Genomic DNA, 26,656 nt, shown 5'->3' on the forward strand with positions numbered 1-26,656 from the left:
TAACAGTATCTACTGGGCCAGGATCATGATGGATGACATCATTGCTCTCTTAGTGTTTGTTTATTATATATTTTTTTCTATCTTTCTCTTATGGGTCGGTTTTGGTGGGTCTGAGTGTTGGTGAGGTGTCTGTATGGGTTATGAGTGTGTTTGTCTGTGAGTGTGCGTGGTTTTTTGGCTTGTACGAGTTTGCAAAGATAAAATTTTGTGTCATCTTGCATTCATTTGTATCAATCAGAGTGCTGAGGTTGTCATCTTATGCTGTTGTTTATTGTCTTTTTCGCAATTGACTCAATAAAAATGAATTTTTAAAAAAATGACTGAGGAGGCTCATGAGGCATTGCCCATGTGGGAACTCCTGCACATGCTCATTAGAGATCAAGGCTTTACAGCTTGGGAAGGCAAGTTTATTCAGTGCCATCGGATGATGTCACCCACATATAACGGCTAATTCAGCCTGTTTATCGACAGAAAAGCCAGAAGAGATAACAGAAAAACAAACACAAGCAATATCATCTAGAAAAGCTAACAGAAGTTGGGAAAGTAGTCAGGAATGCAAAAATTCAAATGGAAGGAAAAACAGCAAATACGGTAAAATGATAAAATGTGGTACAAGACTGATTTTACATATGTGATTGATAGAAAGAAGTACAAAAGTGGCATTTTGAGACTCAGAAGTGAAGGAGAGGAATAAGTAGAGACTGAAGAGGAAAAAGCAAAATTGCTTAATAAATATTTCTGTTTAATGTTACTGTGGAAGGACCTGGAGCATGACCAAATAAAATGAACATAAAAAAGATTGGATGTGAGGCAAACCTCAATCAATTTTCAGAAAAGTGTGTTTGAAAGTAGATAGGAAGATGGGGCTGAATGGGATACAGCTGAAGGTACCAAGAGAACTTAAGAGAAGTTTTGGTAGCTTTGCTGGCTGAGCTTTTCAGTGCTTCTTTAGAGTTAGAAATAGTTCCAGAGAACTGGAGATGGGTGATTTGATTGCTATTCATAAAAGTGAAAAGAGGAGAATGAGCTCTGTGGTGAGCAAATTAATGTAATCGCTGCTGAAACAGAGGATAATCCAGTTTCTGGAATCCAATGGATTACAAGATTCGAGGCAGCATGATTTTACCAGAGATAGAGCTTGTCAGACAAATCTAATCAATTTTCTTAACTGGGTGACTAGAAAGTTGGATCAAGGGAGATTGCTAGATGCACTTTACTTGGAGTTCAGGAAGGCCTTCACATAGGCAATTTATAAATAAACTGAGAGCCCTTGATATGGGCCCTAGAGTGATTGACTGGGTTAGAAACTGGTTGAGTGGGAGGCTACAAAGGGTAGTGATAAATGCAGTTCACGCCAAGGAGGGGGGCATTACTGGTGGTATGCCTCAGGGATTGGTCATTGGACCAATTCTTTACAACATTTTTGTGAGTGATATTGCAGAAGGATTGTTGGGAAAGGTTTGTTTTTTTGTTGCTAATACCAAAATCTGTAACAGAGTAGACAGCCAGGAAGATGTGGACAATATGGAAAATAGCAAAGTTTGCGGAATGGTCAAGGATTTTGGCAGCTAAGATTTAATGCTAAAAATGCAGAGGTATACATTTAGGCTGCAAAGATCCATGGCAGAGGTACAGTTCTGTTGCACGGGGACGCATAGGGACGCGTGGTGGTGCGCCCTTTGGGCCACAGCGAACCGGGCGGAGGTCTGAGGAAGCGCCGAGGCTAGTGAGACATGCCCCTTCTGGGCAGACTGGAGGACTCTGGAGGCCCTGACCCTCCTCCGGACCTGCATGCTTCTGGAGGCCACCAACGCAATGGTGATCTCTGAGTGGTCCTCCAACCACTCCATGCCCTTTCGGACCTGCCGCTGGGTAACAGCAAGAAGCAGCAGGCTGGACAGAGGTCAAGGGTGGATGAAGACCAAAGGCACTGGAGCTTGGGTCATAGAACCCCAACAAGTCAAGGACGTAGAACTTGGAAGACAAGACGAGGCCTTGGAATCCGGAACCAGGCGAGATGAGGCCTTGGAATCTTGGAGCAGGTGAAAAGGCCTTGGAATCTGGAGCTCAGGAACAGGGAAGAATCCGGGCAGTGCTCAATGACAGTCCTGCCGGAAGAAGGCTCCAGCCACCATGGAAATGGATATTGAATGGGACGGCTTTACTCCAGGGGCTGGTCAGCCGGAGCCGAGGTCCGGGGCGAGTGAGCTGAACCATAGAGAGGACAGAAGGTACTTCGGGAACAGGAGAAGATGAAAGACCTCAAGCTGGTTCTTGGAACCCCAAGCCTGGAACATGGAACCTTAGGACTGGAACGGAACATCAAGACTGGAACGGAGCATCAGGACTGGAATGGAACATCCAGAACAGAGACCAGGAACATACGAGAAGAGATCCCATGAGGAAGAGCTGGAGACAAGGAGTCCTAGGGAGGAGTAGCCCTTTGCCAAGGCAAGGACTGAATGACGACTGAGCCCTTTTATAGGGCTGGTGAAGGAGGCTCCCAGGTGATGTCATCAGGTGGAGCCAGCAGAACCACACCTATGCTGTCCCTTTAAAAGGGGAAGAGAGGCACAGCCTCGTCCCTTAGGAGAAGGGGCAGAACCTTGGACAGCTGGGCCACAGGCAGACCCCGACGTTGGAAACGGCCTCCCTACTGATGAAGAGGAGCAAACCCGGGGCTCCTGCCGCAGTGAAGAGGAGACAGGCGTGGCCTCGGCCAGCCGCAGGAACGGCGAAGATGGCGGCTTCCAAGCCACAGGAAAGGCCCCAGCTTCAGCAGCCTCCAGGCCGCACAGCAGAAGGCAGCGGCAGCATCTGCCGCTTGAAGCTGGTGTCAGGGCTGGCTGAAGGAGAGGTAAGAGGCCTCCCGTGGCTCCGACCATGGGAGGAATCGCAACAAACTCTTCTAAACACAACAGAAGAGCGGGATGGGGGGGGGGGGGGGGGGGGGGGGGGGGGTGATTGTATTTGATGATCTTAACGTGGCCAAACAGGTAGATAAAGTGAGGGTAAAAGCCAGAAAAATGATTGATGCATAGGAAGAGGAATAGCATAAAAAGAGACGTGATAAGTCCCTGATGAGATCTCATTTGGAATACTGTGTACAGTTCTGGAAAGTGTACCTTGAAAAGGATAAGGTCCACAGAGTGGCTACTTAAATTGTCAGTGATCTTCATTCTAAAGCATATGGAGGCCAACTTAAAGATCTAAACATGTACATCCTAGGGGAAAAACAAGATAGGGAAGATATGGTACAGGCATTTAAATATCTCCAATGTTTCCAAGCACAGGAAGTGAGCCTTCTTCAATGGAAAAGAGACACTAGAACAAGGGGTCATGGGATGAAAGTGAAAGAGGGTAGACTCTGGAGTAATCTTAGGAAATATTTCTTTACAGAGAGGGTAGTGGATACACAGAACAGCCTCCAATTGGAGATGATAAGAGACAAAACAATATCCGGATTCAAGAAAGCATGGGATAAACACAGGGGATCTCTAAGGGAGTGATGAGAACTGAAAAGCTAAATTAGCTAGGAAGATAGGAAAACTAGATAGGCCATATGGTCTTTTTCTGCTGCCATCTCATTTTTAAGACTGAGGACCTAACTTCCTCCCACTCATTAGCAAACTGCTAGCATGCCTAATCAGCGCACTAACATTTTACTACAGTTCCCTAACAGAAGCTAAATTTAAAATTCTAAAAGAGCACTTTAAATACAGTTTCTCTTCAGAGACCCAGTGTACTAGTGAGGTTATTAGAAAGCTATATATCTATTTAGCATAAGCCAGTGGGTTAGCATTTAACTTGGCATATGAACTAAATAGCACACAATTTTGAGTTGGGTCTGAGCTTTTCTACAATAGTGCATTAATTTTAATGCACTTTTAGTACAAGGTCCCCATAAAAATCCTTCAGGTTTGCAACATGGGTTGGTCCACTTCTTCTCCTTGAGAACAGTCCCTCCCTGTGTGTAGCTGTGCCCTATTTGGGCTGGTAGAATAGGGTGGGGCTTCATATTCTGGCCCTTCCATACCACAAAACTGTTGTCTTCCTTGTCTCTACCATGAGAGTTTTTCATTCTGTAATCTTTTTGCCTGTAATCCTTTTACTCTTGAATGCCCTTTGTGGAACAGTATGACTATTCAGGCTGCATTCCTTTCCTGTCTTCTATTGTGTAAACTGAAAACACCATCATATAACTCCCCCCTTTCATGATATGCCCATGTTGGAGCCTAATTCGTGTTAATAAATAGACCCCCGAGTCTCCTACTTATATAGGAGCACTCTGTATTTCTCAAAGTCTTTGTGTACAAGAAATTAAGCCTTTCTGAATTCAAGATTGTGAACAAAGAAATAACCTAGCCCAGGTAACTAGCCCAGTAGGCCCCCAAAATTTAACTTAATAAAGCCCAGAGCCTTGTTAGTGGTGTGGTTCTTGAGATAGGAAGAAAAGACTAGCTGTTATTGTGAATTGGAATTCTACTACTAAACCTGTGATTGATGGTACTCTCAAGGGGTCTAGGGGTGACCTCTAGTGGTAACAATTAGGTACAAATCAGGATTTCTAGTAACAGTTGGGCAACCAGGAGGGGAAGAGATTTCAGGTGAGCCAAGAGGAAGAGAGCTGTCAGAGTTACTGAGACAGTGTTGGTGCAGCTGCCAGGAACAGTGGGACCTTCAAGCCAGTGTGGTCAAAGGGAAGATTCAGGAGGGAGAAGAGAAGGGGATGAGAGCCAGAAGAGAGGAAGGTAGAGAGAAGGGAGGGAGCCAAAAAAAGAGAGCTGTAGGAAGAAGGAAACAAGGCTGGAGAAGGGGTGGGGGAAAACAGCTGAAGAGGGAGGGCAAAGACGAAGTGGGGAAAAAGAGAAGACTGTGGAGGGAGAAGCTAATAAGAGAAGGCTGAGGAAGGAGGGAAGGCTGAGGAGCAAGAAAAGGAACATGGATAGAGAGGTTGCAGAGGAAAAGGACGCATGGAGAGAGAAAAGGCTACAGTAGGATCGAGCAAAGTGGTAGGAGAGGTGAGAGCAGGGTGAGAAAACTGTGGAGTGAAAGATGAGAGAGAAAAAGTAATTGTTTAGGGAGAGACAGGGAAGAGGTTGATTTGGGAAAGGAAAGAAGAGCAAGACAGATGTTAAGAATAAAGAGCAAAAGAAAGACAGTCTGTAGTTTGAAGATAAAAAAATAAAAGTAGGAAGAAGAGAAAGAACAGAGCTGAAGAGAAAAAAACTCTCCACCATAAAAAGAAGCAGAAGTAATTCCATACTGGGTTAGACAAAAGGTCAATCAAGCCCAGCATCCTCTCACCAACAGTAGCCAATCCAGGTCACAAGTATCCGGCAGGATCCCAAAGAATAGATGCAATCCTTCTTACTCATAACCATGGATAAGCAGCAGGTTTCTCATGTCTACATGGATAATAATGGTTTAAAGACTTTTCCTCCAGGAACTTGTCTAAACTCCTTTTAAACCCAGCTACGTTAACTGTTTTAGGTACATCCATTGGCAATGAATTCCACAGTGTAATTACGTCCTGAGTAAAAACAATACTTACTCCAGTTTGATTTTAATGTGGTACCCATTCATTTCATAGAGTGCCCCCCAGTCCTAGTACTATTTGAAAGGGTAAATAACTGTTTCTTGTTTACCTGATCCACCCCATTCAAGATTTTATAGACATCAATTAAATCACCTCTCAGTCATCTCGTCTCCAGTCTCAAGGGCCCTATCCTATTTAGCCTTTTCTCATAAGGTAGCCATTCCATGCCCTTTATCATTTTGGTGGCAATTCTTTTTATCAGGATGCTTGGACCCTTGGTCTGACCCAGCATGGCAATTTCTTATGTTCTTATCTTTTCTAGTTAAGCTATGTCATTTTTTGAGATGGGGGGGCGACCAGAACTGCACACAGTACTCGAAGGTGTGGTTGTACCAGGGATTGATACAGAGGCACCTTGATATCCTCCCTTTAATTTCCATTCCTTTCCTCATAATAACTTTCTATTTGCTTTTTTGACCACTGCTGTGTTCTGGGCCAAGGAATTCAAAGTATTCTCCAAGATCCTTTTCCTGGGTGGTGTCACCTAATATGGAACTCAGCATCGTGTAACTATAGTTTGCATTATTCTTCCCTGTATGCATCACTTTGCACTTGTCTACATTAAAGGCCGGATTTTAAAACTCCGGTGCACGTAAATTCCGGGGTTTGCGCCTGTGGCCGGGCCTTACACGCGCCGGGCCCATTTTCAAACGGGCCTGGCCACGCGTGTCAACCCTGGGACGCGTGTAAGTGCCGGGGCCTTAAAAGGGGGCAGTCCAGGCGGGGGTGCGACGCGCTCGGTACAGCGGCCATTTGCCTCTGTGCTGGGGGATCGCGCACCGGCAACTTGCTCCTGCTCCTTTGCAGGAGGAAAGCGTAAGTTAAAAAAATGGGGGGGGGGGGGAGGGGGGCTAGGAGAGGGATGGGGGAGGGTAGGATAGGGGAAGAGAGGTTAGGGTAGGGAACTGGGGAAGGCCACGATGCGTCGCCATGCAAATTTGCTAAATTATACCCCCCCCCCTTGCGCACGTTGACCTGGAATTTTATAACTTGCGCGTGCCAGTGTGCGCATGTTATAAATTACGTGTCCATGTGTGTGCACCAGGTAGCGTGCGCACATGAACGCACACGCGTATGTTTTGAAAATCTGCCTCTAAATGTCATCTGCAATTTAGATACCCAATCCATTAATCTCGCAAGGTCCTCCTGCAGTTCCCTACAATTTTGTGTCATCTGCAAATATGATAATCTCAATCTTCACTCTCTTTTACAGATTATTTATAAATATATTAAAGAGCAAGGATCCCAGTGGGGCACTCCCATCTCCATTGAGAGACATGAACATTCAGTCCTACTCTCTGTTTCTTATCCTTTTGCCAGTTACCAATCCACAATAAGACATTGCCTTCTAGCCCATGATTCTTTAATTTACTGATGAAACTCTCATGAGAAACTTTGTCAAACACCTTCTAAAGAAAGTGTCAAGGTCCAGCTGGCTAGAAAGGGGTTTTCCCAAGAGGAGAAGTAAAGGGCTCTCTGACAAAGCAGGACAGGGTTTTCCGCCTGACCAGCCACTTCCCCCTTGGGTTGGGCCTCATAGGTTCTGGTAGCTGGAAGGACTTTCTTGGAATAGTACATGGCTGAACGAGGTCAGGGCTGGCAGTGGTCAGGCAAGGTCAGAGTCCGGGCCCAGGTCAGGGCAAGCGGGGATCAGCAAAGCAAAGGCAGGATTCAGTCTGGGTCAGAAGTAGGAGATCAGTCCTAGGGAGACTGACTGGGAGGTAAGGCAAAGTGGGACAAGGATTCCAAGCTAGGTGAAGCTGAGTGAACACGGTAAGGCAAGGCAGGCCAAGGCAGGAGCAGGAAAGACAAGACAGGAACAGGGTAACACACCTAGGTGGAACAGGTTAAAACCACACAGGTGGGAATAGGGTAGACCCACACAGGCTGGAGCAGGGTAAAACCCCACAGGTAGAAACAGGGTAAAACATTGGCTAAACCATAACAGGGATGCAATTCAGCATTCAGACAGGCTAGGTGGGCCACTGGGAGGCCAAGCTAGGGGACAGGGAGACAAGCAAACAGAAGAAAGGGCAAGACTGGAATAGGGTGCAAGGCAAGGAACACACAGGAGAGTTAGGCTGCTGGGAGGCCCAAGGGAGGCAAGAGGGGCCACTCGGAGGTCCAGACATGACAAGACAAGGTAAGGATAGGAAGACAAGAACATGGCAATGTGTTTACTGATACAGGCAAAGGAACCAATGGCAAGACAGGGTAGATACCAGACAAGACAAGACAAGACAGGCAACAGACAAGAAGGCCACAGGGAGGTCCAGACAACAGCTGGGAAACAAACAGGGACTAGACAGGTACAGACAAGAAGGCCTAAACAGGACACACTGGCAACAAGGCAAGGCAAGAAGACCCTTAAGGCCACACAGAAACAAGGAAAGACACTAATGCCTCAGAGAAACAAGACAAGGCAAGAAGGCTGCTAAGGCCACACAGAAACAAGGCAGGGCGAGAAGTCCATGAAGGCCACACAGTTACAAGCGGAAGCACAAGGTCAGCCAGAGCAAGGAGCTGAGGCCCCAAGGAAACTGTGAGGGAGGTTCTTATAAGGTGAGCCTTGCTGAGTCATGCAGTCTTCAAGGTGGCAACCACAACGGGTGTGAGCATGGCGCATTGAGGACCTCTGCAGGAGGAGGGGCTGCCTAGCAGCCAGATTTGTTACAGATAAGTCTAACAGAAAAGGTTAGAAAATAATTTAGCCATTCTCTTGCAATAAATGTTTTACTGCACAATTTTAATTTCTGCTACACAAAATTTTTCTTGTGTAGCAATGACTACTGTAACCCACACCTGGATGAGATACGTAAAATGTGTGACAGGGTCTGGCACCTGAGTGTGCCTAGTACCAGTCTCTTGGGAATGGTTCACAGGGAATGTGGGTTAAGCAAATGTCGTAGTGAACCCAGGCCCAGAGGATAAGAAGGTGTACAGATGCCCTTAGCTGGATAGGGCTCTCACATAATGAGAATCCTCTCTATAACCCCCTCACCGACTGCTATCTCCATTCTCCAATACTCACAGTTACCATAAAAGATAGGACTCACTCTGAGCATATATTCCAAACAAACTAAACTTTTATTTTTTAATATTACCAGCAGTCAGAGTGTGAAACAGAAGATAAAGGTTCATTGATTAAACAGAGTACTCAGGCTTGCACAGCTAAGTAGAAGTAGTAACAAACAACAAAGGGAAAAAAATGATTTAAAGCTTCAACAATTATGCACACTTCCTCCCCTTAGGAGAACCATTTACAATCACTTCCTCCCTACTCCTCCATCCAACAGCTCAAAGTACTGACAGTAAATATACTTAACACTTGGGGAAGGGGGAACTATTCTGAAAGGATGGGCTCCACTTTTACCAGCGTGGAACCAGGCTGTTGGCAGTGATGTTTAGAGAGTATATAGGCTAGTGCTCTGGTCAATACCTGGAGCCTTCTAGCAGTGAGAGATCCAAGGGGGTGGATGTGTTTCTAGTGAGTGATGGGGTTGATCAGTGTGGGGTATATAAAAATGCTTCCCACAACACACAAGAGCAGAGCTGGGAGATGGAGCTACAGCTGTGAACTGAAATATCTGAGGAAGGTTACTGAGATCTCTGGCTGAGAGTTCTTGGGAGTTCTGAAGAAGTTCTTGAAATTTAGAGATCTGGGTTTGAGTTTAGAAACTGGAAGAAAGAAAGGGGGACAGCAGGGGCCTGTTTATCATGACCTGAGCTGCCAGGAGTGTGTCTGAGGAGGATAAGGACCTTTTTCCCAGGAAGGCTGGCGAGAACCAGGACTTTTTGTCCACAAGAGGAAAGTGAAAGATTGGGCATGGGCCACTCAGTGACGTGTAAGTGACTGGAGAAATTTCAGTAGAAGCTATCTTCTTGTCTGCTCCTTTCTGGGCTGAATACCAGAGTGCCAGTGGGAGAAAGAGTAGAGTTACTGGAGACTAACTAACTTACGGGGTCATTCATCAATCTGCGATAGGCCATTATCACATGCGTTACAGTGTTATTGCGCATGTTAACGCACGTGATAAACAGCGTATCACAACTTGCGTATGCAAATTTAGCATTCATATAAAAGTGGGCGGAGTGTGGCCGTGATAAATGTAAAATAGGGCTTGTTAGCGCTTCCTGCAATCCCTATCGCATGTTATCATGGGTTTTTCTCACGGGAAATAACCACATCTTTTTTTTCTGGGTGTCACAAGCCATAAAGTCATTATAACTGACAGGTGTCATTATAACTGACAGGTGTCATTATAACTGACAGGTGTTTTTAGCAGGTCAACTCTCCTAAAGCCATTTGGTTTGTGTCAAGTCTATTTGTACAAGCTTACATGATGCCTCGCCGGGCTCGCGGAAGACGAAAACATATGGAAGAAGAACCTGAACAATAGCCAAGGCCACGTCCAAGACCTCTGAGGGAAGTACCAGCAGTGCTGGCAGAGGCTGTGGAACCGCCGGCTCAGGGCCCGCTCCAGCATCCAGCAGGCAGGCAGGCAGCCACAGCACTGGAGATACAGGGAGCATATATTTCCTCCACGCACTTCCTTGCTGGGCGATATCTGTAGATAGCAGGTATCGCCTCAGCTCACAGGCAATCCAGGAATTATATGAAAACATCTAAGGCGATCTGGATCCAGTCACACAAAGGTCCCACGCCTTCCCCAGCCTCACCAAACTCTTGGCCGCCCTCCATTTCACGGCAAGCAGCTCCTTGCAAACTACAGTAGGGTAGTAGGGGGGGGATGTCCCAAACCACTTTCTCACGCTGTCTCACTAGGTCATGGAAGCAGTCACTGACCGCATTGATCACTGCATCAAATTTCCTTGCAACCTTCAGGAGTTGATGGACTTGAAGAGAGGTTTCTTTGCCTTTGCACACTTTCCCAGTGTTGTCAGAGCTATCGACTGCTCTCACGTGGTCATCATCCCACCCCGTCAGAGGGAGGAGACGTACCACAGCAGAAGGTTCTTCCACTCTCTGAACATCCTAGTGGTCTGAGATGCTGGAATGCACAGCCTGGACGTCGTGGCCCGGTACCCAGGAGCGCACCAATTCCTTTATACTTAGGCAGTCGGAAGCATAGAAAAATCACAGGACAGCGCACTCAGCAATCACAATTATCAACTATCTCCTATCACTATAACAACTAACTTTCTCTCCTCTAAACCACGCCTACAGACATCCTCAGAGAAACAGCTGGAGGGAGGCTGTATATATAACCTGCAAAAATAAAGTGCTGCGCGATGATGCAACACATAAAAACTGTGCATTGTGAAAGTGTTTTTGAAGATTTTTGGAGAGCAGAGGTTTGTTTTTCTTGCCTATGAATCTGAATGAACTTTGTTTTACATCTGATGTTGTAACTGGTCAAACCTGCTGTTTTCTCTTTAAGTAAACTTTTTTTTTTTAATGTTTGGAGTTCAACTTTGAGTGGACTGTGTGTTTTTTGGAGGCAACCTCATCTCTGTAGCCTTGCAGATGTGTCGTACCCCCATTCCATGGAACCCAAAACTTTCCCCCCCCAACTTGGTTGAGTGGTTCAGTGCTCTCCAGGGCTAGAAACAATTGGGGGTGGGGGGGGATACAAGGAGATAGAGCAGATTTTAAATTAGAATATGGGGAAAAGCTGACAGTTGCTCAGCAGTGCATGGTTCGGAGGAAGGTATCTTTGAAGGATACTAACAAAACAGTGAAGTATGAGCATGCCAATAGCGAGGTTTCAGTAAAGGCAAAGATAGCCCAGGTGCATTCAAGTAAAGAGCAGACCAAGTTGGAAGATTCCAAATGATCCCTGTCAACTGCTAGGAAGATTGTAACTACAATATATATATATACACCTTGAAATCCCTTTATGCAAAAGCCAGAAGTCTAAAACATAATGATTAGAGAATTAGAATATATTAACACTGATTGAAGGGCTAGACATAATTGGCATAATTGAGCAGGAAAAAAAAAGAATTTGAAAGGAATTGTGCCTCCCTCCCCCCCCCCCCCTTGTCCAGACTATGAATTACCCCTATGCTTGGGGTGGGGAGTACCACATGAGAAATTATATTTACTAATTGTTGTGTCCGTCGGTCTCAGATGGCTTCGACCTTTGTGCCTCTCCTTTTTCTCTGCTCTCCCCGCTAGCCTCAGGAAGATGGCTACCGCCACGTCTGCAAGCCACGTTCTCCGGCGTCCCCAGAACGGCTATGGCAAGGCTTCATGCCATGTTTCTCCTGAGGGCCTCCTAGGCTGCACGCGCGCATGCCACCCACATCTTTATCCACGTAATGGCGGGAACCTCGGGGGCATCCCCCTCGAGTGACGTCACGCCATCCGGGTATTTAGTCTACGCTTGTTTGCTAGCTCGTTGAGTTAGCAAGGATTGGACTCGTCCGGTCTAAGCTACTCTGCCGCTTCCGTGCTGCCGCTGGAAGCTCTCTCTGCCCTTCGGGGTATTCTCTAACCTGGGCACCCGCTGCTCGAGGGCTCTTTGCTTCTTTTCAGGTGCCTTACTGGGATCAGGTACTTGCTCCTCGAGGGTCTGCTCTCCCTGCCTCGGTGCCTGTTACCATCTACTTCTGCCTGGTGGAATCGTCAACCTTACAGCTACCATATAGTGAGTAATTTAATTCTCAGTCTGTCTCATCTACAGCTCTACCATGCTGGGAACCTACGCCTGGATCTCCCTATACCATCTCGGTGAGACGGGTTCCCTCTGCCGAGGGTCCCTGGACTGTTACCTCTGGATCACCTCACTACTGCCAACTCTGGCGGTATCCATCAGCTGTGCTATAAAAGACAAAACTCTGTGTTTGTGCGCCCCGAGCCTAGCCCAGTACTGTGGCTCCCCATGGGCTCCTCCCCATGGGCGTGGTCATCTCCCACAGTACCCAAGAATCCACTCAAACACCTGAAAACCATAACACTAATATGATTTATCTTCAGGTTTGTTGCATGAGTGGGGGATGAGACAGGGTTCCAGTCACTTTAATACTACAATTCTGTGCCCTTCCCAAACAACCTCTCACTTGTGGCACCACAGACCTGATAAAATCATCACACCAGAATAAAACAGTAATTAACCCTTTTACTAGTAATGTGTAAGTAGACAGTAAATCCAACCAGAACATAAAATGGAAAAAGTACAGTAGTGAAGTATAATATAAACTTGGCAGTTTTCTTATTTTAAATCAAACAATGCAAAAATACTACTGGGTATGGCCTTTTAGCCAGGGCAACCAATATATTCATATGGATAGTAAAAAAAAAAAATAAGGACCGCTAATAGAGAAACGTTGGAGGGAAAAGTAGTGAAGTACACAGCTTTCAAAAATAGTCTTTACCCCTAGGTACTCAAAAGGGAGGGGGGAACAGATCCACCTCATCTTCACCAGTTTGTAAACAGTGCATCCTGTCCCAAACACAAAATTGTGTGGGGAAAAAAAAACCAAGCAAGAAAATGAAGAAGTCCCTCTTGATGATGAAGCTGGCTAGATGACAAACTAAATAGATTGGTACTGCAGTGCATGGAAGGTCTCTCTCTCCTGAGGAGCTTCCTCAAATGGTTTACTTGATACTATACAGAAAAGGGGCCTGATTTCAGTCTCTTACAGAAAGACCACAGTTCAGCAGCTTCTCTATCCCAGCCCTATAGCATGTGTCTGATTGTACCTGCCAGCAAGGGTTTATGCTTGACTTCAGAAGAAAGGCTGAAGCAGTTAAGATGAGATACTGAATTTGTGACAAAAGGCAAAGAAATAAACCTTCTCTCTCCTCTGCTAAGATACTCTCTGTGAAAACTTTGGATTACTTAACTCAGACTCTTAGCAGAGTGATCCAGCCATGCGTTCCTGGGCCTGGATATCTCTGGAAAGGAAGTCTCTCAGCTCCTGACTCCTCTGTCCCTTGTTGGGATTTTACATGTAGGTCGGTTATGAAGCAAGAACAGCTGCTTATCTCTCTATTTCCTCAGAGCACAGACTTCTGTCTCTCCATCTTGATGATTAGCTCTTCAGGAGAAAAATTGATTGCTGGGCTGCCAGATTCACCCATCACATCCTGGCTCCAGCTCCTGGCCATACCTGCCCTCACACACAGATACAGCCAGCCAAATTGTGCTTTTTCTACCTTAAATGGCCTCTCAGCATTCCTTTGGCTTTCTCTTCTACTGGCTATTCTGTTCTCTGGCAGGTTAAACATTGTGAGTGCTGGAAGCTGATTCTTACAGACCATTTTGTCATGCTCAGGAGAGCACACAGGGGTTTTTGACATATTTTTATACTCCTTCATCTTGGCTGCGACAACCTGCAGACTCTGCAGGATTGAAAACCCTTTTTTGATAGATCCAAAACACATCACTCAGATCTAGATATAGCTTGGTTCACACTGTAACGCTCCAACACACTTTCACTCACACACCCAGGTGCCCTTTCTCATACAAAACACACAGGCTCCCATTCCTACCCGCACAAACAACCCAGGCTGCTATTCTTACCCACACTTATAAGCTCCCATTCTCACACACACAAAAACCCATGCTCCCATTCTCACACACATATACAAATACTCAGGCTCCCATTCTCACATACACACATGACCCAGGCTCCCATTTTTACACACACACACAGCCCAGGCTCCCATTCTCGTATACATAAACATCCAGACTCCCTTTTCCTATACACACACACACACACATAGTAACATAGTAATGACGGCAGAAAAAGACCAAAATGGTCCATCTAGTCTGCCCAGCAAGCTTCCCAAGGTAGTAACTGCCGCTCCGTGCAGGTTACCCCCATGTTTCTCTTAAATCCGTGCCGGTTTAGCTTTTTTATTTATTCTCATCCTCTAGCCCTTTAAGGATCCACAGTGTTTATTCCATGCCCCTTTGAAATCCTTCACAACCTTCATCTCATATACACAGAACCAGGCTACTATTCTCACACACAAACACACACACACACACACACACATACACAAAAGCTCCTATTCTTACACACACAAAACAGGCTCCCATTCTCACATACAAACACCCAGACTCCCTTTCTCACACACACAAGTTCCTATTTTCACACACAAACACCCAGGCTCCCATTCTTACCCTCCCATACACATACCAAGGCTACTATTCTCTCACACACATAAGTTCCCATTCTCACACACATAAACATCCAGGCTCCCATTTTCACGCCCGCACTGGGCCTCACTGCCAAACCCCTTCTTCTGCCACCAAGGGGATGGACTCCCATAGCGGCCATGCTTCGACGGGCCTTCTCTTTCTCTGCCGCAGGAATGGGCTCCCATGGCAGCCTTGCTCTGACGGGCCCTCTCTTGCTGTCACGGGGATGGGCTCACACTGTGGCCTTATATCAATGGGCCTTCTTCTTTGCCGCCATAGGGATGGGTTCCTGTGGCAGCCTTGCTTCGGTGGGCCCTTCTTCTTTGTCGCCAGGGGGATTGGCTCCCATGGTGGCCTTGCTTAGGTGGGACTTCTTCGCTGCCACAGGGATGGGCTCCCATGGCAGCCTTAGTTCAGGGGGCTCTCTCCTTCTTCAGCCACCGTGATGAAGGAGTCCATGGCGGACATTTTTAAGGCCCCGTTTAGTGTCGGGCAGCCCTGATTGGGTGGGCCTGAGCTCAAAGTGGGTGGACCATGGCCCACCCAGGCCCACCCGTGGCTATGCCACTGGTTTCAAGACATCATATTCAAAGTATGATCAAGTGGAAAAGTAATTTTGGACTAAATACCCACCAGTATTGCCGCCAGTTACAGCAAGCTTCAAAACTGCCCCAAATTGGGTGCAACATATCTGATTGGGACTAGTAAGTAAAAGAGCATGCTACAGAGTCACAGATTTATCTAATTTAAAGTTACATAAACAATGGATTTATCAAAGAAATTCACATTAAAAGACCGGATTTCTTTACATCTCATCACCTCAGTAAAGATATACTGGAACCTATTTCTAGATTTAAGTACAATTATTATCGCTCTATTTGAAATTTATTTTGAGTAACTGCACAGGATTTTGGAGAGCATTTTCTTCTCTTATAAGTAATCCTGGCAGTAACTTAGGGCTATTGAACAGCAATGGCCCAGGATTTTGAGTGTGTGCGTTTGGAATCCACAATGAGGACTTTAGCTCAGGGGGTTACACTATGTTAAATGTTACTGCGATAGTTTTATTTATTATCCTCCCAACCTTGATTGCACTGTGATCATTATCGTCAGGCAGCTCCATCACTGTTACTCCTTGCACCAAGCTCCCTCAGCTTCTCCCACATCCTTTCTATCAGGATACTCTGTCTTCTCTGCTTTAATGATATCTTGTGGGGAGGAATTCATTTTGAGCCCTGGGCTCCTTAGCAACTGTTGGCTTTCCCCTAGGATTTAGTTTAAAAACCACTTTATATCCTTTTTGTTGGAAGCAGTAGCAGGGTATATTCTAAAAGCTAATAACAAATGTTTAACAGATGATTACAAAGATGATGCATGGAACAGATTCCAAGGAAACATAAAATCAAATAGCCCAGGTCCATCTAGCCTGTCAAAGTGAGATATTCTAAGGCAGGGAATACAGACTGCAGTTCCCTTCAGAAGCTGGAGCTGGCCAATAGCTACCTTATTTCATGACAATTAGGACTTTCTGCCAACCAAACAGCAAAGTGGTCAGATCTATGCTATAAATAATTCCAAAGTCAAAGGCAAAACATTTGGTTTTATTACAAGTGTAGGGGCTAATCTGGTCCATTTAGTTCACTGTCCTGCTTAGTAGCATGTAAATGCCTTCATCAAACAGAAGAGGAATGAAATGTTGGAATTACAAACTATACAGATGATTCAATGCTGCTTATCCCAGGGATAAGCAGTGGATTCCTGCAACTCCAACTGAATAATGGTTTATGGACCTTTTCCTCTAGGAACTTATCCAAACACTTTTTAAATGCAGCTACACTAACAGCTTTCATCACATCCTCTGGCAACGGATACGTTATCCGGCTAAGCAGCGATATTGAGACTTAGCAGGATAGGATATCTGTCTGGGTTAGAGCAGGTCTAAACTTAGACACATAAGACATATCTGGCTAGGGGAGCAATTTATCTGGGAATATTCAGCTGCATAGCCATGCAGCTGAGTATCCCATTTAAGTTAGCCGGATAAGGGTGTGGTTTAAATATACACCTGTAACCACTACTTAGAGTACATAAAATGTAATCAGTCTCTGGAGTCCAAACCTTTCACTAGCCACTGGGGTTCTTTGAAAATGTTTGGGCAGATGGTCAAATGGACCAGGCTCAAAGAGCGATCTTTACTGGACATATTTTCTTCCAAGTGAATGGTGTCCTCGTACCCATGACAGTTCACAGGCATTTCCACCTCAGGCGAAGTCAAATCCTGAAATAAGGAGCTCAAGACACTTTGTGAATTGCTGATTCCAATAATATTAAATGTATTTTACACAAAATTAATGTCTTCAACAAGTTCCTAATGCTTCAACAGTAAGAATGCATACTGTAGCAAAAATAAGTTTTAGCAGCACAACAAATTCCGTAGTAATAGAAATTCATTTCTGGCCATATCCAGAACAGTTCATCATCAGCAGATCAATCTCTGACTCAGTTCAGAGGCACAAATAAATTATGGGAATTCCAAAAGCAGGCTGTTTTCTCTGGTGTTCTCACCATGATTCCTCCCAGGGGTTCTTCTAAAAGAAGCTAGGCCTTAACCCTAGCAGTAGAGTAACATCTTCATTCCCTCCATGGAAAAATATTGCTTCTACTGGTTGCTGCTCAGGGAGTGAAGCAACAGCCAACAACTCTATTAAGCACTGAGAAAACACACAACGGGCCAGAGGAAAAGGAATGTACTCACAACAACTCTCACCTGTTAACACCACTAGATGTCACTGTTGACATCATCAAGGCTTAAAGGCACAAACCCAATATCCACTCTACTGTTGACACAAACGCAGCCTATTGTTTTCAATAGGTAGAGGTTAAGCATGGACCACTGGCACCAGTGTCTCATGCCTGTATTTTAGTTATTAAACAAAATGACAAAAAATGCAAAGAGCCAATCGAAACAAATATACAGTGTGAAAGGCACAGGGGAAAAAACCCTGCTTTTATGCACAGCGCTTTTGAGACAAAATGGCACAGTCCAGATCCATTACAAAAGGTAATTCCATTGCTGAAATCCTAATCTGATAGGGATTGTTTCTGCAGCCTTGGGCGAAAACCCATTTTACAAAACATATTTTGTCTCATTTAGCCAATGCATGCCTTACTGATTGGGTAATTTCATGCTTCAAATTTTACCCACAGTTTCTTTTTCTATTGTAACCCCTCCTTTCAAGGGATTACCTTCCGGCCACTACTGAGTAGTGATCCACTCAGTGCAGGGTGGAGGACATAGACTGCAATGGAGACAGGCTAAACCTGTAGGACTTTATAAAGAATAACTTTATAATAAGCAGTGGATTCCTGCAACTCCAACTGAATAATGGTTTATGGACCTTTTCCTCTAGGAACTTATCCAAACACTTTTTAAATGCAGCTACACTAACAGCTCACATCAGGCTCACATCAGGTTTTGTGTTCCAAACAAAAAAATGAAGTGTACTGAAATAAAAAAAAAAAAATGTAGCAGTTGAACAAGTACATGAATAAAGCAGTCTGAAGTGCGCAAGGCAGAAAAACAATGAGCAATACCACAATGGTTCTTTGAACTGTAACAGATACAAAATAGATAAGACACAGTCCAAAAATAGATAAGACACAGTCCAAAAAGCAATAAAAATAGATCCTCAAACCACTTAAACACTGATGTACAACTTGGGGATCCCTCTTAGTTCTCCTGATGGTATCTGCCTGCTTTGAAACCCTTGGACTCCACAAAATCCTCTTCTCCTACAAAAGAATGATAATGCCTGCTGAGCAGTTCCCAGCTCCTTGGCAAGGCCTTCCTTCTTTTTCTTCATCCTTGGAAGACAGGAACCCTTCTTGGATCTGAACACCACAGGATTCCCAAGGAGCACTCTTCATTTCAGAGACGGAAGAGAGAGAAAAACTGCCCTCTCTCCCTTCCAGAAGCCTAGCAAGAGTCACAGCCCCCCTGCTGCCTCTTACCCACGCCTTAAGACATGAACTTCTCAGAACTACTAAAGAACTGCTTAGGACACTCTCCTCCCAGTGGTTCACTCCTCGCTGATCCACCCTTTAGTCAAGTGGATGAATGTCCCTGTCATTCCCAAGTGACGACCACCACTCCCTTGGAACCTCCCATTGCTGGAATCTTCCCAACAGTCTATGGGGAAAACATAATCACCCTCTGCACTATTTTGTGCTTTGTCAGTAGGTTTTGATTCCCTCTTCCCTCTCTTCCATTTGTGAATTTAAGATATTTACATCCCTTATGTAACTGGAGAAATTAGTTCTGTAGGTCATGCTCCTATCATTACCCTCTTCATACATCAACACCAATATATTAGCAAGATACTGATTATCATGTCCTAGGAAGTGAGATTGGATATAGTTTAATGCACTATGGCAAAACACGAGCTCATATTATTGGCTGCACAATGCAATTAAGTTCAGCAAAAAAAAAAAAAACACTGACCACAGCAGTAATTTTGCTTGCATCCAAAGAGGCAGTTAATAGCTGTTCCCTGGAAAATACTAGCTGGAGTTTTATTATGTGCTTCTATGGAAGGAAAATAGACCTTTCATCTCTAGCTAATCCTATATTAATGACAGGCAAAACTTAGGCCTTTGTTGGGTAAAAGATAAAAGAAGTTGAATATATATATATGTGTGTGAGGCTAAAAAGCATATATGGTAGTTAAACATTTTGGGTTGCAACATTGAGGGTTTTCTTTGCAATTTAGTGTATGGTATCTTGAATGTGAGTTTTTATCTGCAGTGTGTGAATGAATGATATAGAATGGATGCAAATATATGGGGGGAGGGGTACTAAAGAGCATGATAGATACAAAGAAAGTATTTTACAATTTATACGTGAGCACAAAAATAAAATGTGTAAAGTTTTTGCATTAAGATACTGTTCTAATATGTAAAGTGTTGGGTGTTTATATGTTTTGGTATATTGTATATGACCCAATCTTAAGAAAGTGCCATTAGGAATTTTTTATTGATATATATATATATATATATATATATATATATATATACACAGTACATTGGATTTAGGCTTTAAATAAAAATGATATATGAGTACCTAAAATGGTATATCCGTCAGAGACCGATAAAATAGGGTGAGTAACACCACTAATGTTTTAAATGATTTGAAAGATGTTTAATGTTGCAAACTTTATTACACAATGGCAAAGAATATCAAAACTATTCAAAATATAAAATTGGCACAATAACACACACACACATACTTATCACCTGCCCTAATCAATCATTCCTCATACAAATATGTTTCAGAAATCACGTCACAGTGTCTAATAAATGTGTCATCTATGATTTTTGGAGGTATGCTACAAAAAAGTTAAGAAATACATACATTTTTAAGTTAAAAGAAATAATGCTGCATTAGTTGAAGATAACTTTATAATCTCTGAAATGCCTGGCTGGCTAGGCTGAACTAGGATGTTTCCCCTTACTACTCACCATGAAAATAAAGTTCAGAATCTGTTATCTCAGTAGCAATTTCTCAAACTCTCTCCATTACGAGATTCTTTGTGAATTAATAAAAAACCCTGCAAAAATGCCATTCAGAACCTACATAGTAAACCTGCCATACCAAAACATCATTGACTCCCAGAACTCAAACAGCAACAGCCCTATATGAAAAGGAACAATGCAAACATTCCACCAGGCCCTAGAATTCCAATGCATCTCCTCTTGGGAAAACAGAACAAGCTGGATTGCTTCACATCCCTTCACAGAAACTATACCTTATCTCAGTCACACACACACAGCACACAGACCCTCATCAACTGTTCAATAAGTGACCAAAAAGTAGAAATAGAAGTATACAGACGAAAACTGAATTTTTCTTGGCTCTGCTGTCCAATCTAGCCTGACTCCCTCCCTCTTCTGCATACAAGAGAGAAGGAGGTAAACATGAGAAGGAGAGGAGCTGGCTCTTCTTTGCTCTGCTCTGTGGTTTGTCTGCTCCAGGCTCTCTCTCTCTCTCACACTTGTTACCTGCCTGAGAGGGGAAGGGCTGCAGCAGGAACCAGAATACTTTCCTCTCCTACCTGAGATTTAGGGCACTGGCCAATAGTTATGGATCAGAGCCATGTGTACTCATGCAATGGGCTCTGGCTTTACAGGGACCAAGGCAGCTGCCCCTCTGAACCATAGGTAAAAGCTGCCTTGCACATCTGCCTTCACTACAGCCCTGCATCTCTTTTATAAGAAGTAACAGTATATGCACCTTCTACAATGCCCACCACAGAATCAAGGCACAGTGTAAAGCTGTAAGAGTATTTTATGTGCTAACACGTATAAGGAAATATTATGGTTAGTGGGAAGAAGTAATACATCTTTTTGGTCACGATGTGCAGATGTTTATTGCATTACTTTTTAGGTAATAGCCTGCATGTTAAAATAGTTCCATCTATTCTAATCTTCTCTCATATGAAAAACTCTGGCAATATATAAATAAAAAAAGTTTTAAAGACAGTCTGTTCCTTTTTTTCTAAACTCAGCTCTGCCTTTGCTGCCTCGTGAGGGCCAGTGGTGCATTTTTGCCTTGCAAATCTGGGCTAGCCAAAGTCTTGTTAAGAGCCAGTATTACTCACGGTGTCAATTCCACTCAGCAGGGCTATACCAATGGCATATGTGTTACTCAAGCACATAAAAGGGTTATTATGAGTAACAGGAACACCTTCATTGGCATAAGAGGATACATAGTGCAGAGTTCTAGCAACCACATTTGACCTAGAGAAAACAAATTTCTATATAACTTGTAACACCTTATGCTGGACCAATGTAAAAAAAAAAAACAACAAAGAAATTTGGCTTTTCAGCTTCTGAGACTGCATGAATGCCTCATTCAGGAGACCTATGCAGTCTCAAAAGTTAATGTACATCACTTTTGCATTAGTCTTATATTGGCCCAATAAAAGGCATCATAATCTCCAAAGCAATAAAAAAAAAGGGTTAGAAAAGATGATTTTGCAGTTAAAATAAGACTGTGAACCAACTGTCTATGGCCTCCATAGAAGTAAATACAACAGCAATATTTAAGATTATATTGTTTCATGACAAACAAAACCATTCAAGGTTAAAGTAATATATTAGAACAGCTGGTACACACTGAAGAGATTGCTGTCTGAAAAGGTTAAAGCTCTCTTGGTTTATGAGGTTACCATCTACTGCTGAATTCAAACACTATAAAATGCACGTATCATGGCTTCAACACTTTATTTCAAAACAGCCATTAAACTGGGTTTATAGGGACATGAAGGAAGAGTTATCTTGTCCTGTGTACACCAAGCTTACCAGCATAGCATTTGCCACAACATTGGGCCTACGTTTAAAGAGAAAAAAAATATACATTTTCTATGGAGCACAACAAACTTCTGATCCTTGAAGAGAAACCATACACGAACTAGCATCATTAAGCTCCTGCGAATAATTTCTAAAGTCATTAAGATCATGATGTGTTCTCTCCTCTTGTGCCCTCTCCTTGCTCATCTTCCACTCCCCCCCCCCCCAAAAAAAAAAAAACCCTCTGACTTGTTCCATTAGCATTTGGCAAGATTAGTGCCCACCAGTTGATAAATATCATTGTAGAAACCTTTATTTCCCCTGGTGCATTAGTGCCAGGCAGATTAGCTCCAGCGCTGATAAATCCTGCCTTATATATTTTAACAATCTCACTGCTGCTGCCTTGCATGTTCTGTACTTCCGATCTGCTGTGGACCTCTGTAACTTAGCAAAAAGCATTGCTTATTCCACATTATGCAAAATTCTTTTTCGATAACCAGCAGAGAGAGCTTACTTCCTACCTTTTGCCTACATCCTGTATATTTTTTATGTAAAACATATAAATGTAATTTAATACCATCAACAGCATAAATTGAGACCTTTTGTAAAGATATGTAAAGGTACAGTAAGAAATCTTCTTTAAAGGACAAATTCTTTCTCCAGTTAAAGAGAAATATTATTTTATTTTGCATGTAAATGATGACAAAAAGAACTATATATAATTTAATGTCAAGATAAAGTCTAGAATATTCTCTATGTGAATGAAACACTAGATCCGTGACCAGTATGTATTCAGGGTGTACTGTCATTTTTGTGACAGAACAGTTTACTGTAATCCTTAATTAAACAGTACCCTATGTACTAGAAACAAAATAGAATAACCATTAACTTCTTGCTGCCACTCAGCTTATTCATTAGCAATAAATTGCTCACACTCTGCAACAGTAAAGTCCTGAATTACAGGCACCACTGAAAGAACCAGTATACTCTTAAACATGAACAGTTTGACCACCATTTTGTCCAAAAACTATTGATACACTAACAATTTTCCTTCCTCCCCCCCCCCCCATAGTACATGAAAGGCCTTATTCATGAAAGATTTTATTTTTGTCTATAGTAACTGAATGAGGCATGCAATATAAAAATAAAATATATCTAAATCCCTCTCCATATAAGAATACCAATATCCTAATGACCTAAGATGTATTTATTTCTCCCTTTTCCACATGATTACATATATATATATATATATATACACATACACACACACACACACACTTGCACATTTATACATACATATAAACTACAATCTATCAGCAAATATCCTTTCAAAGACAGTCCTCTACTACCGTATAATGTGCTATTTTGAATGCTTTATCTCAATCTTATGTTGCTGTTTCAAATTTTTCTTTTCAGATATATATTTCAGGATCAATTGACATCATCATCAAAAGCATTCAGACCAATAGCTCAATAATCTATAATCAGTAACATTTTCCAGTTCCTTTTACAATGCTGCACAGAATGCACCCTAATACCAGTTATCAATAATTCTAATGCAATCCTCAGTTTTCTTTCCAAATCAGTTTACTGACTCAAAGGTCTTGAATATAAGATACTCAAAATAATTTAACTCATTAGGATTTTTAAAGAATTTTCACTCTTTGATATTATTAGCCATTGCCAAAACCTGCCACTGTGTTGCTCTACGCAGCAAAGCTAATCAAACCTGATCTGACAACGCTATCCGACTACAAATGTAATGCATCATCTCACTCTGTTGCTTGTTCGCTCGTTATTATGCACTATCAAGTCATCTCTCTCACCAGACATCAGTGCACAGCTTGATGATGCTATGTTAGTTATAAAGGAACTTACATGAAAATATTAGGGCTGCAAACGCCAACACCAGCACAATACCGTATATACAGTCAGGCTAGGTAAATCTAAATTTGATCAGCTCAGATGTCTGAATATGTAACACACTTCATAATCAGCTTTCAAATCTGTCTAAAATATTGTTTTTGTTCTAATTATTTTTAAATCCCACTACAAAAATTTTTGCTTGCAAGTACTGATGGAATAACCAGGTGTGACTAGGCAGTAGCACCCCAGCTCTCTGCACTAGCTGCAGCTCTCTCCTATCCCTTCACAATATGGCATTATATTCTTATGCTGAAGATGGCCTGTGCTGTAGTTCCCTCCTATACATTTGTACATAAGCAGGACTCCGGTTAATGATGAGCAGGCTGTACCCTAGCTCTTTCCTGCTTTTATGCACAAGCTGCTGAGGGGCTGCCTGTACTGCAGCTTCCTCCTGTATCATCTGTGCACAGGCTGCCAAGTCTCTGCCCTAACTAGTTCCTAACTAGCTATTTCATATCTCTGCACACAGTGCCAAGGGTCTTTTTTTTCTGTATCCAGGCACAGGGTGTTTGCCTGTGCCCTGACTCCTCATTATCTTTGTGCTTGGGATGCTTCCTGTGCCCGGCTCTCTCCTGACTCTGCATTGGGGAAGCTGCCTAACCTGGGCTCTCTCCTGTCTCTGTACTCGGCATACCACCTGTGCTTGGACTCTCTCCTTTTCTGTGATTGCTGTATTGCCGGAACCTGGGATTTTTTTTTTCCTGTTTCTGTGCTTGAAATGCTGCCTGTGCCCTGGCGCTCTCTCCTGTCTCTGTGTTCAGGGTACTGCCTGTGCCCAGGGTCTCTTTTGTCTCATTGCCCAGGAAATTGCCTGTGCCTGGGCTCTCTCCTGCGTCTATGTTCGGAGTGCTACCTGTGCTCAGGGTGCTGTCTGTGTTGAGAAATGCTGCCTGCCTGCCTCTCTCCTGCTGCTTGTGCCCAGGGTCTCCTGTCTCGGTACTCGGGGGGGGGGGGGGGGGGGGGGGGCTGCTTGTGCTGCCTGTGCCTCAGCTCCCCTGCCTCAGTACTGGGGGTGCCTGCCCGTGCCCCGGCATCCTGGGGCCCCGCAGAGAGTGATGACATCATGCCCGGAGTGCGCTCCCGCTGCACTGCAGTACCGCGCGGCTCCGGCTCTCCCGCAGGCAGTGCACTGGCCACCCAGTTCCATTGATGGGGGGCTACACGTGAGCCTGACTGCAGCCAGCCCGCCCGTTCCCAGCTCCGACTTACTGCTCTGCGCCTCGGCTGGATGTCGGCATCGTTCCAGGGCGAGGGGGCTCAGCGGAGAGGAAAAGGCATCGGGTACCTCGAGGGGTGTGGGGGGGAGATGACGAGCCCTGCTGGCGCGGATGGGCGGGGGGGGGGAGCAGGCGGGCGGGCTGCCCGGTTCGGCAGGCAGAGCAGAGGCTTTTCGCTTGTCACGCGGAGGCCGCCGGGCGAGCTGCAGAGGTGGGGGCTGGGGGGGCGGGAGTCAGCGCTCCTGCGCAGCGGCTTCCCCTCGCTTCCTCCCGCTTTCCGTGTGCTTCGTAGCGGGCGAGCGCATCCTCCTCCCGAGTCCGCGCAGCGCAACTCCGTCCGTCTGTCCGTCCTGCGTCTCTCTCTCTCTCGGCGCTGGCAGGGCAGCAATGGCTGCGTCTGGGTGTCAAGCCCTTGCAGAAGCGCGGCGGCTCCCCGGGCTCACGCCTTTTCCTCCTCCTCACCCCGCGCTACTGATGCTGCGGCTGCCGCGGACGGCGCCCCCCAGCCTGATGTTGCACGAAAGGTTGAGCGCGTGCTCCCCTCCTTGCTGCTGCTGGCGGCTCGCGCTCCTCCCCCCCCCCCCCCCCCCCAGTTTTCCCCTTATTTTTACATTCCGCAGTGCGCGCGCTGTTTTCTGCACCGCACACGCGAGAAGAGTCTTGTCAGCTATCCGCCATCCTCAATGCCTACCCCCCTGCCCACACACACACCCCCACCCATCCACCCACCTTAGTCATATTATCGATCCATCATTGCCTGAGGAAGGTCTCGATTTTCTAGAATATTGGCAGCAGAGAGGGGGGAAAACTCGAAACAGGGTTTTCAGTGTGGTACACAGCCTTCATGGTAACTCTGGCAACACATGTAAAAACTGTCATGCCAATAAAATTAACCGAATTTGGCTAGATCTGCTTTCATGTTAGAGATTTTATGTGACGTGGGGTAGGAAAGTGGGTGTGTTGGGTACTGGGCTGAATTTACCCTGTTGGTGCCAAATTAAGCATCTTTCTACAGTGGCATCCCTCAGAAATAATTTGGGGGCGGAGGAGTCACCTACCTCTCCACCCCACTCTCATCACCCTTGCCCAAATCCTCCCCTCTCCGAGCATTCCCTTCCCCTTCCAGTTATTGTACTGCTTATGTAGGGTGGTGCCAGGGCCACAGCAGTAGTAATTCCAGAAAGAAAATTCAGCACAGGCCCCCCATGGTGGTCCCGCCCCCTTCCTCCCACACAGGCCATGCTGTGACCCTGAGAGGAAGCAGTTTCACTTCATGGCCCGCACAACAGGTTTCAGGTCCTATGGTGAATTTTCCTCCCCCAGTGCTTCTGCTATGGAGGCATTTTAACTGTACACAAGTGATGCAGCGGTGGCAGTGGTGTCCCTGGTGCCTATGAAAATTTGATGCCAGGGGCAGTTGCCTACATTGCCTATGGCTAAATACGGGCCTG

The 26,656-nt window shown here is 44.7% G+C and overlaps 1 protein-coding gene across 2 annotated transcripts in view; it reads right to left on the reverse strand.

Annotated features, from left to right (window-relative positions):
• LZTS3 (leucine zipper tumor suppressor family member 3) overlaps window positions 1–25,714 on the reverse strand; it is a 375,047-nt gene extending 349,333 nt beyond the window's left edge. Inside the window, exon 1 of one of the 2 annotated variants that reach the window (XM_029593804.1) lies at window positions 25,198–25,714. The gene's annotated coding sequence lies outside the window, so the exon portion shown is untranslated. The remainder of the gene's footprint in view (window positions 1–25,197) is intronic. The other variant, XM_029593779.1, reaches the window with a different exon arrangement.
• Between the last annotated feature and the right edge of the window lie 942 nt (window positions 25,715–26,656).

Source organism: Rhinatrema bivittatum, chromosome 1, assembly GCF_901001135.1.
Source record: "Rhinatrema bivittatum chromosome 1, aRhiBiv1.1, whole genome shotgun sequence".
Lineage (NCBI taxonomy): Eukaryota > Metazoa > Chordata > Amphibia > Gymnophiona > Rhinatrematidae > Rhinatrema > Rhinatrema bivittatum.